This window comes from Amphiprion ocellaris, chromosome 7, assembly GCF_022539595.1.
Source record: "Amphiprion ocellaris isolate individual 3 ecotype Okinawa chromosome 7, ASM2253959v1, whole genome shotgun sequence".
In the NCBI taxonomy this organism is placed as follows: Eukaryota; Metazoa; Chordata; class Actinopteri; family Pomacentridae; genus Amphiprion; species Amphiprion ocellaris.
Genome location: NC_072772.1, coordinates 20139296 through 20155789, shown reverse-complemented (window position 1 = coordinate 20155789; position 16494 = coordinate 20139296).

Here is a 16494-nt window from a genome sequence, read left to right as displayed (position 1 = left end):
TCAGACAGTATTCTAGTGTACTCAGGAATTCATTGTGCGTCTATAAATGTCATTTTCCCAACACCTTTTGCACTCTGCATCGCCACATTACTACATTTTTATGTCTATGCTTCATTGTTGGGACTATGCATTCACTATGGTAGTTCTGGCCAGGTCCACGCCAAGCATTGTGGAACCATCTGAGCTGAACAAAATTATCTTGGTCTCATCTGAACAAGTTTCATCTTGCGTTTCAGTGCTGAGGAGGAAGTAGTACATTTTTCTTGGCTGCTGTCCATAGAGGTTCATGTGTACAATATCCTTCTTGCTCTCTAAGCTGTCACAGAAACTCTGACATTCACTGATAACCGCTGTGCCAAATCGGAAGCAGCTGCTGTCTGTTTCAGAGATACATTGTGCAAGTAGAGCACTGTCCATTGTGCCATTTTGGAAGCAAATTTTTAGAAACCAATACTTTACTTTCTCTAAAGTATTAGTTTCTGATTGTTCATAAGGTAAAATATTCCGTTGATCAACATGAAAAACAAGGCAATTATTGAAAGTTATTCAGAATTATTGATGCAATTTTAAATCATTTGTCCTTACCTCTGTTGTATATGATAAATTATTAAATCCATCCATCGATCCATTTTCTACACACCACTTAATCCTTATTAGGCTCTTGGGGAGCTGGAGTCTATCCCGGCTGACTTAGGGTGAAGGCAGAGGACACCCTGGACAGGTCACCAGTCTATCACAGGGCTACATATACAGACAAACAATCACATTCACACCTATGGACAATTTAGAGGTACCAATCACAGTCGACAGTCCAAAATGTTTTTGGACTGTGGGAGGAAGCCAAAGTACCCAGAGAAAACCCACACACACAGGAAGAACATGCAAACTCCATGCCGAAAGATCCCGGAACTGGGGATCTTCTAGCTGCAAGACCAAAGTGCTAACCACCAAGCCACTGTGCAGCCCTAAATGCATACATAAAAAGAAAATTCATGCAACAGTGTGTATTGTATTTCACTCACACACAACCACTGTTTGGCCTAGAGGCATGTTTGCAGTTAGCAATAATCTAACCACAGGGCATCAGTTCAGGAAACAGATTGGCCAGCTTCAAAATCCCATAAAGCCTGACTCACTTGAAACAAATGCTGAAAACAGCTGATTTCCCTCACTGTCTCTCATTCCACTTTAGAGGTATGACTGATTGAAGACCACTTTCACATTTAGTGGTTCTGGGTGACTTTTTAAAGCTTTAGTTCTGGTTTATCCAGTCCTGCCCCTTCTTCACAATGGTCAGCAATGATGAACTGCTCCTTTAATTGCTGGTTAAACTCACCCCTAGCAGGGCGGTTGCTAAGTGCCCAGAGGGAGACAGGAAGCAGCATTAGGACTGCGGCTGTCTGCTGCATCCATCTGTGACATCCAGTGGGTTAGAGAGGGAGGGAGGGGAGTCTGGAAGAAGAGCCAGAATGACTCATAGGTCAGATCTGTGTGAGTGAATGAGAACGTGTGTGTGTGTGTGTGTGTGTGTGTGTGTGTGTGTGTGTGTGTGGGTGGGTGTGTGTGTGTGCGTGTGGGTGTGTTCATGTGAAGTTACATCTCTGCATTTGTGCATTGTGCAAACTTCTGCCTCTTCATTTGTTTGGGAGAGACAGCAGAAAGCATTCAGGTCGCTCCACCCTCCTCTGTCTGAATCATTCACCAACTGCGGTTTTCCAACACTGATTAAAAATTACATTTACTTTTTTATTTTTCTAGCAGTGTGTGAGTCTCTTATTGTAGGCAATTTACACACAGAGTGGGTTATCAGGCTTCGCTGTAATGCTCTTGTAGTTATTTGTAGGAGACCTTATGAAACAGTCTCTTCAATTACTGACTGCCCAGATTAACCTGAAAAACTGTCTGCACTGTATTTTACAACAATCCAATGGTAAAGGTGAGGACAAAAGCAAAGGTCAAATTGGGAAATTAATTTCCTGTGTGCTATGCTGATGAAAAATTTTTATATACACTACCGTTCAAAAGTTTGGGGTCACATAGAAAGGTCTGTATTTTTGAAAGAAAAACTTTTTTTTCAGTGAAGATAACATTAAATGAATCATAAATCCAGTCTAGACATTGTTAATGTGGTAAATGACTACTCTAGCTGGAAACAGCTGATTTTTAATGGAATATCTCCATAGTGGTACAGAGGAACATTTCCAGCAACCATCACTCCTGTGTTCTAATGCTACATTGTGTCCAAATAGTGAAGGAAAAAATAGTCCAAAGGGTTATTGAAAGCAAAAATAGAGAAGGAGGAAGGACAGATGGAGAGACAAGACTGACACATCATTCCATATCTTATAGACTTTTTCTTTTTACTTTCAGTGCAAACTGTAGATAGTTGTTTTCTGTCCAATAGTTGTTTTCACTCTGGGCTCTTCAACACTGATGTCCATAGAGCCCCTCTGTATGGTGTAGAAAGAGATTAAATTAATTCAGTGTGTGAAATTTTCAGCTCCACAGAACTCAGGGAGAATCACACAAGATGTCTTAGCTCTCAGTCTGACCTACGTCACGACTGGTGGACTGCTTTGGCAGTTAGATGGGGGTAATTCCAGCTTGACAGAGAAGACTCTGCTTGTACCCTCACAAACACACACAACACACACTCCCCTTCTGCAGTTGAGCCATGCCACTAATCTGTGGAGGCAGCAAGGATTTCACCATTTCAGCCCGGCTTTCAATCCAAAAGACCCACATAACTGGATCAGTGAGGTCTAAATAAAGGTTGGTCAAACGGAACAAACGATTGAAAAAGAAAGACGGACTCCGAATCTAAATGAACCCCATACTTCATGCTGCTTTCTAACCTTGACGTGAGTTTTAAATGTCCTCTCTTTTTTTTTACTTCTCTAATCTTTCTCCTCAGGATGTTTGGAGCAGTCAGGAAATCATTCAGCTAACGAACCACCTCTGACACAACAGCAAATGAGTTCTTTCTTGGCTGTCAGAATCTGGATGCACATCCATTTCCTTTCTCTTGTCACACATCAGATGGTTGGTGGGCCTGAACAGTTAAAATAGTCTGTTGATATCTTTCTTTATTGACTGCTTGATCTTTTCATTTTTGTCACCTTTACTCCAAACAAAACTGCTGCTAGAACACGCGCATACGCACACATTATTTGGTGGAAGGACTTCATTGTGAAAACTGTCCAAACAAGTGGATTATGTGGGGTGTGTTGACAGAGGTTCCTTGTGAATTCAATTAGCTTTCATTGCCCTGGCGAATGTGAAGCGAGACCCTGTACTTTCATGTCATTTCATGTTGAAGCCCACACAAAATGTTCGATTACTGGGAGAGAAAAATGACTGCAATTATACTGAGTCACTGGTGAGAGAGAGGGAGAAGTGCAAGCAAAGGGTGTGTGAGCATATTACCCTCTGTTCTTGCTGTCACACAGTCGTGTGGAACGCCATTAAAAAGCTACCAGAACACACACATTCTCACACACACACCTGCTGGTCTCATTTATTATCTGCCAGACACTGGTTCACTTCCATCCAACAATGAATTTTGCTGAGGTGCACAGCTGGTATCCATGGAGACCAAAGATGGTTCTTGTTTGGATGTATGTCCTCCTGGGAAGCAGCTAAACTTTGGAAAACATCATCAGTGATTTAAAATTCTATATAAAATCCGATAGTTCACTTGAAATGTTCCAGCAGCTGCCGTTAACATAAAGTATGAAATACTTAGGAAAACAATAATGCTTTATGTATTGTGAAGCAAAAAAAAAAAAGAAAAAGTTTAAACGCTTAACAGTTTTCTGCTTTTTTTCCCCCAAACTGCATTCACCTCTTTTCAGTCTTGTTTTCAGTCTTGCAGCAGCTCTTACAGGAAATATCTGCTTCTTTGGCTACTGAATGCTCCTTGATTGTAAACATCTAGTTGCTAACTTTACCTCTTAGCTGCTAGGTGGAGGATGTGTAGAGTAGTGGGTCTGTCAGAGCTTTTTTTCTTTATGAAAAGCTCCCTGTTGGGAAACAATATCGATGAACTAAAATGGCTAAATTTCATTTTGGCAAATAAAAAGTGGTGAAAGAAGTTTTGAGACCCTTAACTTGTGTAAAAGTACCAATACTGCAATGCAAAAATACTCTAGCAAAAGTCCTGCTTGGCAAATCCTGCAAATATTAGCAGCAAAATGCAGTTAAATTATTCAAGTAAAAGCATCGGTTTGGTGGCTCTGACTGATATATTATTATATATGACCTCATAGATTATTAACAATGATGTATCAGTGTATCAGCCACATGTTACTGATGGAGCAGCTGCAGGTTTGAGTTACTTTATTGCAGGCTTATATACAGAGACAAAAGATTCATCTGAGGGGTCGCCAGATGGTTAATGGGAGAGGAGGATATAAAAAACAAAGTTCTGATGCACAAACCTCTTTTCAGTTTTTCTTTTATCATGGATTTTAGTAGAGATATAGGATCATTTGAAAATGTATTGAAATGTGTTAGGTCTGCCTCTGCAGGTCCTGGTTAGGCCCCTCCTTCCCCTTGTGTGTGTGTTTCCTTTTTAGGAAGGAGTGACAGCAGACAGCAGCGGCAGGTGTTGACAGTTCTCATCTGAGCAATCAGCAGAAGTGGAAGCAGATGTGCCGAGCCAATCAGTCCACCACTCCATCACTTTATAACCTGACTCTTCTCTTCATTCTTCGTTGGATCGTAAAAAGCAGCTACCTAGACTGCTCCCAGATTTGGGCTCCTCCGACCCACCTGCCTACCGGCCTTCCCCCACCGTCAGGATTAGTCACCTGGTTCATTCCCCAACCATTCCTCCGTCAACTACCAGCTCCTGTCCTCACCAGCCATCACCGCTGCAGCCGCACGTCCATTCCTCCGTTCCATCGTCGAGCCACAGCCAGCCATCCCTCCGAGTTGCCAGCTGAGCACCCGTCCGAGCAGACTCCATTGTGTTTGTAGTTCTTAAAGAATAAAAGTGCTGTAGCAGTTTTTTGTTTGCAGGACCCCAGCTCATAGTTAGAGTTCCAATAGCCATAATGTTTAGCTTCCTAGTTGTTGGTTATTCCACTTAAAACATTTGAGTTTCTAGTTTGCGTGTCTAGTGTGACACTTTAGTTTGGGTGGCTTCCTTAATAGGCCTTTTGTTTTCTGAACTTGCTGATGAAATTTGAGCTAGTGTAAGCTGTAGTTCTCCTGCCCAGGAATTACCTGTTGTGGGTCCGCCAGCCACTAGAGGCAACAATCAGTTCTAGTTAAAGTCGTTATCCTGTTGTTCCGGTACTCCCAGTATTTTGAGTTTCTCTGGGAATTGTAGTTCGTTATCCCTTGTTTTCGAATAAAAGGCAATTACCGCATAGTCTGACTCAATCTCTTCCCTGAATCTGAGCTTTTAAGATAACAAAACCTAACAGAAATGAAACCACGTGTGAAATTTAGATGTCAAATCATTGTTCGATGGAGCTGTTAATCCATACATCTGAAACCTGACTATACACTGCTTGTTGTAAGACCCCAAAAAGTTTGGAAACCACTGGTTTAATCTTTGACAAAGTGATATATTATAAAAGACTCTTATATTACTGTTTTATGTTATTTATGGTGTAAAATCCTCATCCTAAAAGTAACTAAAGCAGTCCGATAAATGTAGTGGAGTAGAAAGTATAATATTTCCCTCTGAAATGTAGTAGAATGAAAATGTGAAATACCATGAAATAAAAATTCTCAAATAAAGTGAGAAGACCTAAAATTGTATTTACCTACAAATAAAAACAAGGAAAGCTTGTTTTTATTTGTGATACACCACCAAGGCTGTTCATTCCCCCATATGGCATTGTCAGAAATGCAGCATTTTTTTTTAAATTTTAGAAATGTAGTATTTGTTTATTAGTTGTTGATCAGAAATCACAGCACTGTAGAATGTGTTCATTTAATATAGATGTACCCACAAACAAAATAACCTTGCACCCAATACAGGTGTGTGTTATGCATGTGTACGTTATGTACGGATACAGAATCACGTGACCTAAATATGTAGCAGGTGGCAGGAATTGATGGAACTCAGAAACACCCCCACAATTTAATCAATTGTTCTTTGAATCATTTCCAACAGATTAGTCCCGATAAGTCCACAGTGGTGGATTTGTAGTAGGATTGCATTCATGTGTTCACTTGTTGTCATAGTTACAGTGACGCTGTGCCGCTATCTGGCAGTGATACAGAAATCTTTAACAAATCCGTGAATCCAGACTATAAACTGCATCACTGCCAAAATCTAATGATGTGGTCCTTCTGTCATTTCTGACCTTCCCTGAAAATTTCATCCAAATCCATTATTTTTGTTAGTTTTTGACTAATGTTGTGCACAGACGGAATTATAGACGGACCGACAAACGTACGCCGATCATCACATAACTCTGTCGCATTCCTTGGAGGAGCAAAAACAATGAGCAAATAGATGCCAACATCAAAGCTGAGAGAATTGCAGATTTGGGTCATCATTCTCATTGAATCTGACTTTAAGAGTGGCTTCTTTCACAATATACATGGTCTTAAAGAACAGTATGTAAAATGGAAAGCTTGTGTCAAGAAATATTAAATTGCAAGTCTGAAGTTCAGGTATAACAAGTTGAGTCATTCAATTCTGCAGAAAGGACAGCTGTGAAAACCCTCGTGGCTTATTAGATGCCTGTCAGATGTAGTAACTTACAGGGCTGCAACTGCCTCTACACCGTTTCCTATTGTAATGACACTTCACTTGAAATCTAGCAGTTGTATAAAAGGTGCCAAGCACAAGCCTCGTTTGTTGGATTCATCAAAGGAAATCTTTTTTTCTGTAAGTATCAATGGCAGTGATGTCTTTGTAAAACATCAAGGTCAGTAACAGTGGGCAAAAGACCTTTAATAAGATGTTCCTGTTGATGTGGAGATCCATTGTTGTCCACTGTGTTTGCTTCTGTGTCAAGTATGTGCAAGGTCAGGACAAATTACATCACATGCTTAAAACTTTAAGCACGTTTGCATTTGCTGTAAAACTCTTGTGTGGGTGAGGAGAACAGAAATGAGGACATTGCTGAGACTGTTCTCATTAAAGTTGGATAAATCTTGAATTCAGCTGGGGATATTGTTGCAAGGTAGACAGAGAAGTTTAGGTTTCTCCTAAACTGTTCAGGGAATGAAGCAGGAAGATTTGGATCGTCGGAGCCAGTCTGGTGGCCAGAGGTCGACCAGAAAGGTCTGAATTCATCAGAGAGGAGGCAGATTAGATTGGCAGATAGAGGAAATTGTCAGGCTGCTAGGGTCATCACGGCTGGATTGGGTTGTGTAGGTTTTGAAATGGGAGTTGTTAGTTTAGTTTTTTAACACTGGAAAGGCTGTGAAGTGTGTTTCCTTATAGTATGTATCCTTGGAAGGTAAACCAGTCGTATATGGTGCTGTCACTGCTTTAATCCATTCATTACCTGCAGCCTCACAGCATTACAGTGATCCTCCATCCAAAATCCCTCTTTTGAGGACCAAACATTCACCAGCAGTAGACTTTATAATAGACTTTATATAATCACTTCATCCATAAAAACGACATTTTCTCACCTTCTCCTGGTGTTTTTTCTTGTTATGCTGATAGCACCACTTCTGAGAATTCTGCTGCCACACCATAATATATGTGAATGAAATTCTATTTGTGTTTTTCTTTTTTTTGAGTGTTTACAGACCTTTATGTGCTAGAAAGAAGCAGGATGTACATAGAACAACTGTATCCGGCTTTTCATTTCTTCACTGGAGACGTCCATTGTGCTTAGTCACATATTAATAGTACTAATATTCTGTCCACCACCTCAGCCAAGCATAAGCAATACTTCAAGGTTTCTCTTCAAACATTTGACAGATTATCAAAAACGTAATGATGGATGGAACATGGAAAGCTTCTTATAGTTGCCACATGGCAGACACCCAATACCAGTGAAAGCATATTTGGTGTGATAAAGGCTCTCTTATTCTGTAACTGGGCAAAGACATCATCCTGAACTGACAGTGATAACTTATTAACTTCTGAGAGAGAGAGAGCACAGGTTTTAAAGACATCTCTAAAATTTTGCTAGTCTTAATCTTGAATTCTATCCTGTCTTTAATAATAACACTACGATACCAACTGAAAATGCATAGATCTTGATTTTCTTGTCAGACCACAGAGTCTTTAAATTGATCAGCAGTTTTATCCCACAATCCAAGATTGTCTACTGGAGATCAGAATCAGTCAAAACATTGCCCATTATTCAAAAGCGACAAAGTCAGTGTAGCGAGGAGGTCAGGGAGGATGGATGAATCAACAAAACATCTGCCTTTAGCAGCGGAGTCAGCTGGTCAACCAAACACGTCACCAAAAAATTACATTTCTATACAACGAAACTATAAGAAATTTATGTTCAAGAAAATATCTATTTGGTTGACACTTTCACAATGATGCTTACTTGTTAGAAGCTAAGTTAAGTTTAAGCACCAAAATTGCTTGGTTAGGTTAAAAAAAACAGCATTGTTTGACCTTAAGTATGAATCTAACACTACATGTTTGAAGCTTCTCTGTTTTCTGGGTTACCAGTAAGATGATTCCTGCCACATCTAATATTTTACTGATTGGATGAAAAAGAACAAAATAAATGGCAAAGATATGTTGGTTAGAAATGTGTTTGTCATACATCACAAACAAATGTTATACTACAGAAAACATTCATTTTCTTTCAAAAGTTTGGGCATGCCTTCTCATTCAATGGTTTTTAATTATTTTAATTATTTTCTGCATGGTAGATTAATACTGAAGACATCAAAACTATGAATGAACACATATGGAATTATGTAGTACACAAAAAGTATTAAACAAATCAGAATATGTTTTATATTTTAGATTCTTCAAAGTAGCCTCCTTTTGCTTCGATGGCAGCTTTGCACACTCTTGACATTCTCTCAGTTCTCCCATTTACTGCATGTCATTTCCCTACTCTTCTACCCACATTTCCTGTCTCTCTCCACAGTCCTATATAATAAAAGCCAAAAACATAACTTTAAAAAAAAAAAAAAAAAACATTGAATGAAAAGATGTGTTCAAATTTTTGACTGGAACTGTATAATTGTTTCCTGGCTACAGTCAACATTTGCCTCTTTTCAACAAGATTCCACTAACTTTAAAAAAGTAGTCATTTTAACATTAATTGTTGTTTAAGTCTGTCAAAACTTAGTCATAATTACCACCCGATAAAACATATATTGTATTTTTCAACAGTGACCTGTCATGATTTTGGAAAGTACATAGAATCGACCTCATCTTCATGATTGGGTTGTTTGATTAGAAGATGTTTTCATGTTACATTCTCGAGGGCATCTGCAAATTATGTCCACATGTTCTCTAATTTGGAATACTTGACCTCAATCAAGAGGAGAGGGGAGCAGATTTCCCAAGTGGCAGAGTTCTCACTGCTGACCAGCTGCACTGCAGTGTTATGAAGAAGAAAGAACCAAGCTGCAAAGCAAAGTCCTCAGGTCGCCTCTTTTTCCTCAAAAGTGTTTACAAGCTCTGAGTAGACATTGAATGGATGTTATCACAGGCCAAGAAGAGATTCCCCTGCAGCAAGAATGGATTAACGATTACTGTCACACACTAAATGCCTTCAGTATTCCATCGTCTACCAAAAATACACACTGGGTCCCTTCAACAATGTTTCCACACAGACTCTCCCTAATCTTACCTATAGCAGCACCGGAACAAAAAAACGCTAAAATGGGTCACATTGTAAGGCAAAGAGCTGTTTTGCTGTAGATTGCAGGGCTTGTAGCTGTTTCTTTGACTTTCTTTTGCCTTTCTCAGTAGTTTAATTAATCTCCACTGTGGAGGCAGGAAGATACGGAATAAAACTGTCTCCAAGCAAGTTATCATTTTATGACGTCTGCCCCTCAGTTATTGTTGTTTTGTCCCTCAGTCTATAAATACCTTGAGTGGATGACTCATTTACGTCACTGCATGCATTGCATACTGGATTTCTCTCTTTCAAATAATGTTGAGACCAACTTTCAAACAAATACAAGTGTTAGGAATAAAAATAGAATGACCACTCAATAACTAGTGACTTGCTCTGACTTCTCTCATCTCTATGACCAGCACTTTTCCTCTCAGACTCAGAGTTGCCACTCAGGTTATTTTTGTTTGCCTCCAAAGCCCCACAGAGAGTAACACCGGAGAGGCTGATCAATTTTCTGTCCAGACAGATGGAGGCAGAATCTGGGCTCTTTGGAGGGATCAGACTTTTTGATTACCAACAGTGAAGGTGACATTAAATCCATCATATTCAATCCTTAATGAATAATATTTGAATCCATTCTGATTTGATGGCCTTAAAATAAATGATAGGAATTACAGTACATATACAGTAAAATCAGGTCCCAGGTAATCTTACTGGCATCCTCGACATACTGCTAATATCTGTTATCTTTAAAGCTGCATTCATTTTTCTTTATTTGTTTGCTCTGGGTTTTGTTTTTTTTGCCACTGCCAGGTGGTGCAACAAGCTGAACTTTCATACTAGTTGTAAGTTGCCAAAAAGTGCCCCTTTAGCAGTATTTGTGAACTGAACAACCAAAATAATGACCTAAATAAGATAACGCTGCTTTGTAGAGTATGACGGGAACTGCACAACAACAGCTCACTACAAGAAACATCTGTCACACTCATAGAAACGTGATCTGTTATAAATACATTCATTCACTTTATTAGGAACACTCGTAAGTCTGTTTATTCATGCAATTATCCAATCCAACAACCATGTGGTGGCAGTGCAATGTATAAAATCATGTGGATACAGGTCAGGTAGTCAAGTCTGATCAATCTGTATTTCCCCTGAGGCTGCAGATTGTAGGTTCACAATTTGGCATCAACAGCAGGACCCAACCTGCCTTGTGTCAACCGTCCAGTCTATACTGCTGCTGCTGGTGTATCTGTGTGATTTTGAATGCCTCAGCCTGTCTGAGCATTGTTGCTGACCATCCTTCTATCCTGCATCCTTCTATGGCCATAGTTTACTATCTCCTAATGGCTACTTCCAGGATAATGAAGTCCTCTCAGTCTGGTTTCAGGAACACTATTCTTGTTCTACTTGCATCTTTCTCAGTATTATTAACCAATTGCAAGATTCAAACTACTCCACACTTGACCCTGACTGTTTAGGATTGTTTTAATGTTGTAGCTGATGTATATCTTGATTGGTTGGGGACAATAAGTAGCAAGGGCAGTGCTATCTGTTGCTACAGTCCTGACAAAACACTCCAGGATGTTTTCTCTTAAAGAGCTAGTGCAGCCGTTGTTCTAGTGTGTTCAGTCATTTCCAGTTTACAGTGTTTACAAAGCACCACGTTATCAGAAGCAACCCCTACATTAGATGATAGTGGACAAAGTATTTCTGGGCAAGCCATGTTTTGATAGATACTAGTCACCTTTGCGTGTCGTTGTCATACTCAGTGGTGTTGTTTACATCAATGAGTCACCCCAGCCCTACTCACTCACTACCATTTAATGTTTCTCTTTTTATGTTTCTCAAGAACTACTCATCTGGATGACTTCAGACTTGACACTGCACCTCCTCGGATCTCCAGCATTTCATTCACTATACGTAAATTAGATTAAATGAATAGATGTCAAGAAAAATCAAAGGACACATACAAACACAAATACACACAGAGGCAGAGGTTCCTTCTTTTATTATTAGATACCAGACTTTTAGTTGCTGCCTCAATCACAAGATCTGAATCCAAAGACCTTTTCAGTGTAGTGTAATATTTTCTGGATGCAATATGCTAAAAGTAAAAGATGATCTAATTATGGCAAATGCTGTTAAAATCGAAGAATAGAGTTACAACATGTGTGTGAACTACATAATAATGAAGGTTCTGGTAATCGCTGATGTTTTGATGGTATTGTGTGCGTGTCTGCGTGTCTGTGGAGTACACAGCTGGAAGATCATAAAGTAAACATGCATTGTTGGTGTGAAGACAAATCACATGCTTTTCAGAAAATTATATTTGAATAACTCAAAACATAATGGTATATACTTAAGGCAATATAACTTTTTAAAGAGGTATATAAGAAACCTGACAATACATAAAGGCATAATATGAATGAAATCTGTCACAGAATAATAGGGATAAGTGTATAGGAGACTGAGGCAAAAGTTTGAACATGTCTGGGAATCTTCTCTGTAAAACATGACCTAATGATAACCTAATGTGCATGTGTGACCCAATGGTGTAACATGATAACCTGATGTCATGATCCAAACCATCACCTTACCACCACCAGGTTTCACAGTTGGTATGATGTTCTTCTTGTGGAATGCAAGATGTAATGGACCCATGTCTTCCAAAAAGCTCCACCTTTGACTCATCAGTCCACAGGATGTTATCCCTAAACACTTGGAGCTCATCTGGATGAACCTTAATGTTCTTTTTGGTCAGTAGTGGTTTGATCCTTGCAACTCGCTCATGGATCCATTTCCTCCCAGAGTCTTCCTTATTGTAGAATCCTGTAGACGGACTTTAACTGAGGCCAGTGAGGTCTGCAGATCTTTAGATGTTCATCTGGTTACTTTTGCGACTTCTGGATTAGATATCAATGCTCTTGGAGAAATGTTGGTCATTGATCCACTCCTGTGAAGGTTCACCACTGTTCCATGTTTCTCCATTTGTGGATAATGTCTCTCACTGTGGTTCTCCAGAGTTCCAGAACCTCAGCAATGGCTTTGTAACCATTTACAGACTGAAAAATGTGAAAAAATTTGTTTCACATCTGTTCTTGAATCTCTTTAGAACATGGCATCATGTGCTGCTTTTTGAGACCTTTTAGCTGCTTCACGATACCAGACAGGTCTATTTAGTGGTGCTTAGATTCAACAAGCCTGGTAGTAATCATTTGTGAGTGTGCCTGGTGAAATTAAACCCAATTGCCAAATAAATTTGGTCATTTGGTAGATTGCTACCTAAGGGGGAAATTACTTTTTTAGGGCATTTTTCCTTCTAAAAATATAATTCTTTATTGCAAATCATATATCAAAATTAGTTTGACGATACATTTAAGTGTGACAAAGATGCAAAAATAGAAGACATCTGTCAGGAGGTAAATACTTTTTCACAGCACTGTACAGTGTAAAGATTACCTTTGTGACTTTATTGAAAAATGAGCGAGGTGTGCATTCAGAAATGAAGCCCACTCATTCAGATTCTGCTAATGGAAAGGAGTGCATGTCTTAAAGTGGCTCAAAAGCACACCTTTGGGAACTGGTAGAATGGGAGAAATTATGTGATGCAATCATGTCAACATGAAGCAAAATCTCAAAGGAACATTTGTGACATCTTGTTGAATCTATAGCACCAGTAACAAAGGTTAAATAACTCAGCAATACTGACGATGGACAAGAACAAAGAGAACAATACCTAGAGGAAGAAAACAGCATGTAACTGTGGGATGGTGAACTGATTGTCCTTCACTGTCTGATCTTCTTCGCAGGGGAGGAGAGTGTTGATGTATTTCTAGGTCGATTTATTCTCAGCACTCAGTTCAGCTGAATTAATCTGTGTGTGGTACAGGTTCAATAAGCAGGCTGGCTAGTACGCTTCTTCTTAATGTGCCGTGTCTTTAGATTAGTACAGTCATTACTTCTTCCTTCACTCTCTTATCTTGACTCCATCTTTCTCTACACACACACACACACACACACCTCTTTACAGCCCTTGTTCACTGATATAAATAAGTGTTCTGCAGATCCGCCAAAGTGTGTGCCTTTCCTCAGCCCATTCACACCTTTGTTATGCAGTTTGTCCATACTAGCAACAACTTCAGCTCACTGTTGACGGCTGCTACCTGTTCGATGCTAAATATACACATGAGGTTGGTGTTAATGAGAAACTGACAGAAATAGTAACAAAACAAAGACTGGGTTCAGATACAAGTAAAAATCCATGTCAATAACTGAAAGATTTTATGAATTTTAGGGAAAAAAAGAATAAATAAACTTTTGACCTGGTAGGAACATGCAGTCCATTTCTCCTCGTTAGTTTCTTTTCCTCCACTTAATAATAGGCTTAAATTCAGCAGGTCGTCTCATCTGATCTCAGGTTGTTTTTTTTTTTTTTTAAAAAGTAAACATGAACTGTTGATAATTAATGCTCCAAGAATTACACTTCAATAAGATTGAAGAATAAGTCACATTTATCAAGTGACTTACTCCTACTGACTGCAAAGTGTAGGAGGAACCTTTAAACAGAGCTCTCAAGTGATCCTGTGATTAATCAGCCAAAAACAAGAATTTACACTGATGATGTCATCAGGGATGTGTTGGCAAACTTTTATATTTTTGTAAATATGTGACTCTTCCACTTTATAGACACGACTCTTGCAGTTTTGCTTACCACATAGGATTAGTTTGGAATTAAGCCTCGAACTGAACAGGCATTAAAAACTGGAAAAGCAAAGGAAACTTAACTGCAGCAGAGAGTGCTGTTGCTATGGGAGGTACAGAAATAGGAACATATGAGAACGTCACATAGAGCAACACTAACAAGACAAATGTAGATGAAAACAGATACATGGGAAGAAATTGAAATAATCAGTGTTCAACTTTCAAAAGGGTTGATTTAAGATTTTTAAAAATTTAGATCTTTTAAAGTGAAGTTGTGGCAGCTACTGAGCATACATGTCAACAGATCTATAAAGACCGTTTTAAACAGCTGAGGAAATAAGAAAATAGAGTATGTAGTCACTGTGACTGGTTTGTTTGGGTTAGAGTTTTATTTTTACTCTCAGCCAATGTAAGAGAGTTGTGGAACTACAGAATTAGATTAATAGCCTTTCCTGAAGTTTGAAAGTAGGGGATTTTGTCTTGTTTCATATTTTTAGCAATTTGCTATAAAAGGCCTGGGCAGAATTTACTGGAATCATGGATATAGTGTCCATAAATAGCATCCAAACGTGTTTATATGAGCTTTGATTGTTTAGTGGAACACGTCCACTCTTTTTGTGATGAATCAGGGGCAGCTGTGTTTATATATCCACTATAAATTACCTGGTTAGTTAAAACTATTGCAAAAATCTTCTACCCTCCACAGTTAAAAAATGGAGGATTTGTGACTGAGAACAGAAGGAAAGCAGACGAGCAACAGATTGGACTGCATAATTGTGAGTAACATCAAGAAAAACAGGCGATTAACAGCTTCAGTAATCACAGAGAATCACCAGAAACAACTCAGTTCTCAGACCAGTGGAAACAGGAGCCATTCATAGAATAAGACAGCTCAGAATAAATGTGAACAAGAACACATACCGATGGACAGCATGTTTTGGAGATATGTGTTATTTTCAGATGAGTCACATTCAGACTGCATGGACCTGGTGGCAGAAAGTTTGTGTGGAGAAAGTCATGGGGAAGAAGTCCAGGTAGACTACACTAAGAGTTCTTATAATGCCATTGGTCAACTTGAATTTGTTAGTGTGTTCATGAACTTCGAAGTTTACGAATGAATTTGGATGCAGACTTTAAGGAATGAACCAAAAAATATTGAAGCAATAGAAGGGAGTCTTTCAGCAGGATAATGGTCTGAAACCAACCAGCTGTCTACTGACTGAATATTTTGTCAAATACAACTCTTGAACAGTACTTGAACCCCACCAAGCCCTAACCTAAATTCTTAAAAGCACTTGTGAGGTGCGATGGAGAAACAAATGTCGGCTCACTGATGCTCTGGTGTGGATCAGCTGAAAACTTTGCTGGCTGCAATGCAAAGTAATCCAAAAACAATTCTAAATCATTATCATTGTGATTTTTAGTAAAACCTGTCCAAATACTTGAGCTGTATATCTGCTGTTTTATTATTTACTTTGTGTGCTTGTGTCATATTTCTTCACAATAAAAGACATTTTCTTTGACACGTTGTTGTTTAATGCACTGAAATCCACACACTGTAATACACTTACACTTACCATACACTTGGCTCTACTATAAGTACGTACAACAGCATTCCTTAATTTTATATTTTACATTTTTACAATTAAACGAACACTAGCATAGTGGACAAAAAACACAATACTATTGCATATAATAGAAAGACAAGGGATTCATATCCAGAACTCCCATGTAACAGTCCAAAGTTACCATGCAAACTAGGAAACTGCCCCTTCTGTGCAGACAATATAGGATAAAAAACAAAGGAAAGAGGAAAAAACAGGTGCAGGGCATTAGCAGAATATTAAGCAGTATACAGTATAAGACAGAGTTTACATAGAATAAATACACAGCATAGCAGCAAAATTAGTTATAATTAAATGGCTGAGTCTCAAGCAATGCTAAAAATCAGTTTCACACCTCCTGGAAATCTAATTTTGTGATTCCCTTTGCTAAAATTAATATGTTCTCTAACTGCATGTTCGGCTTGGTGAACTTCCTCCCA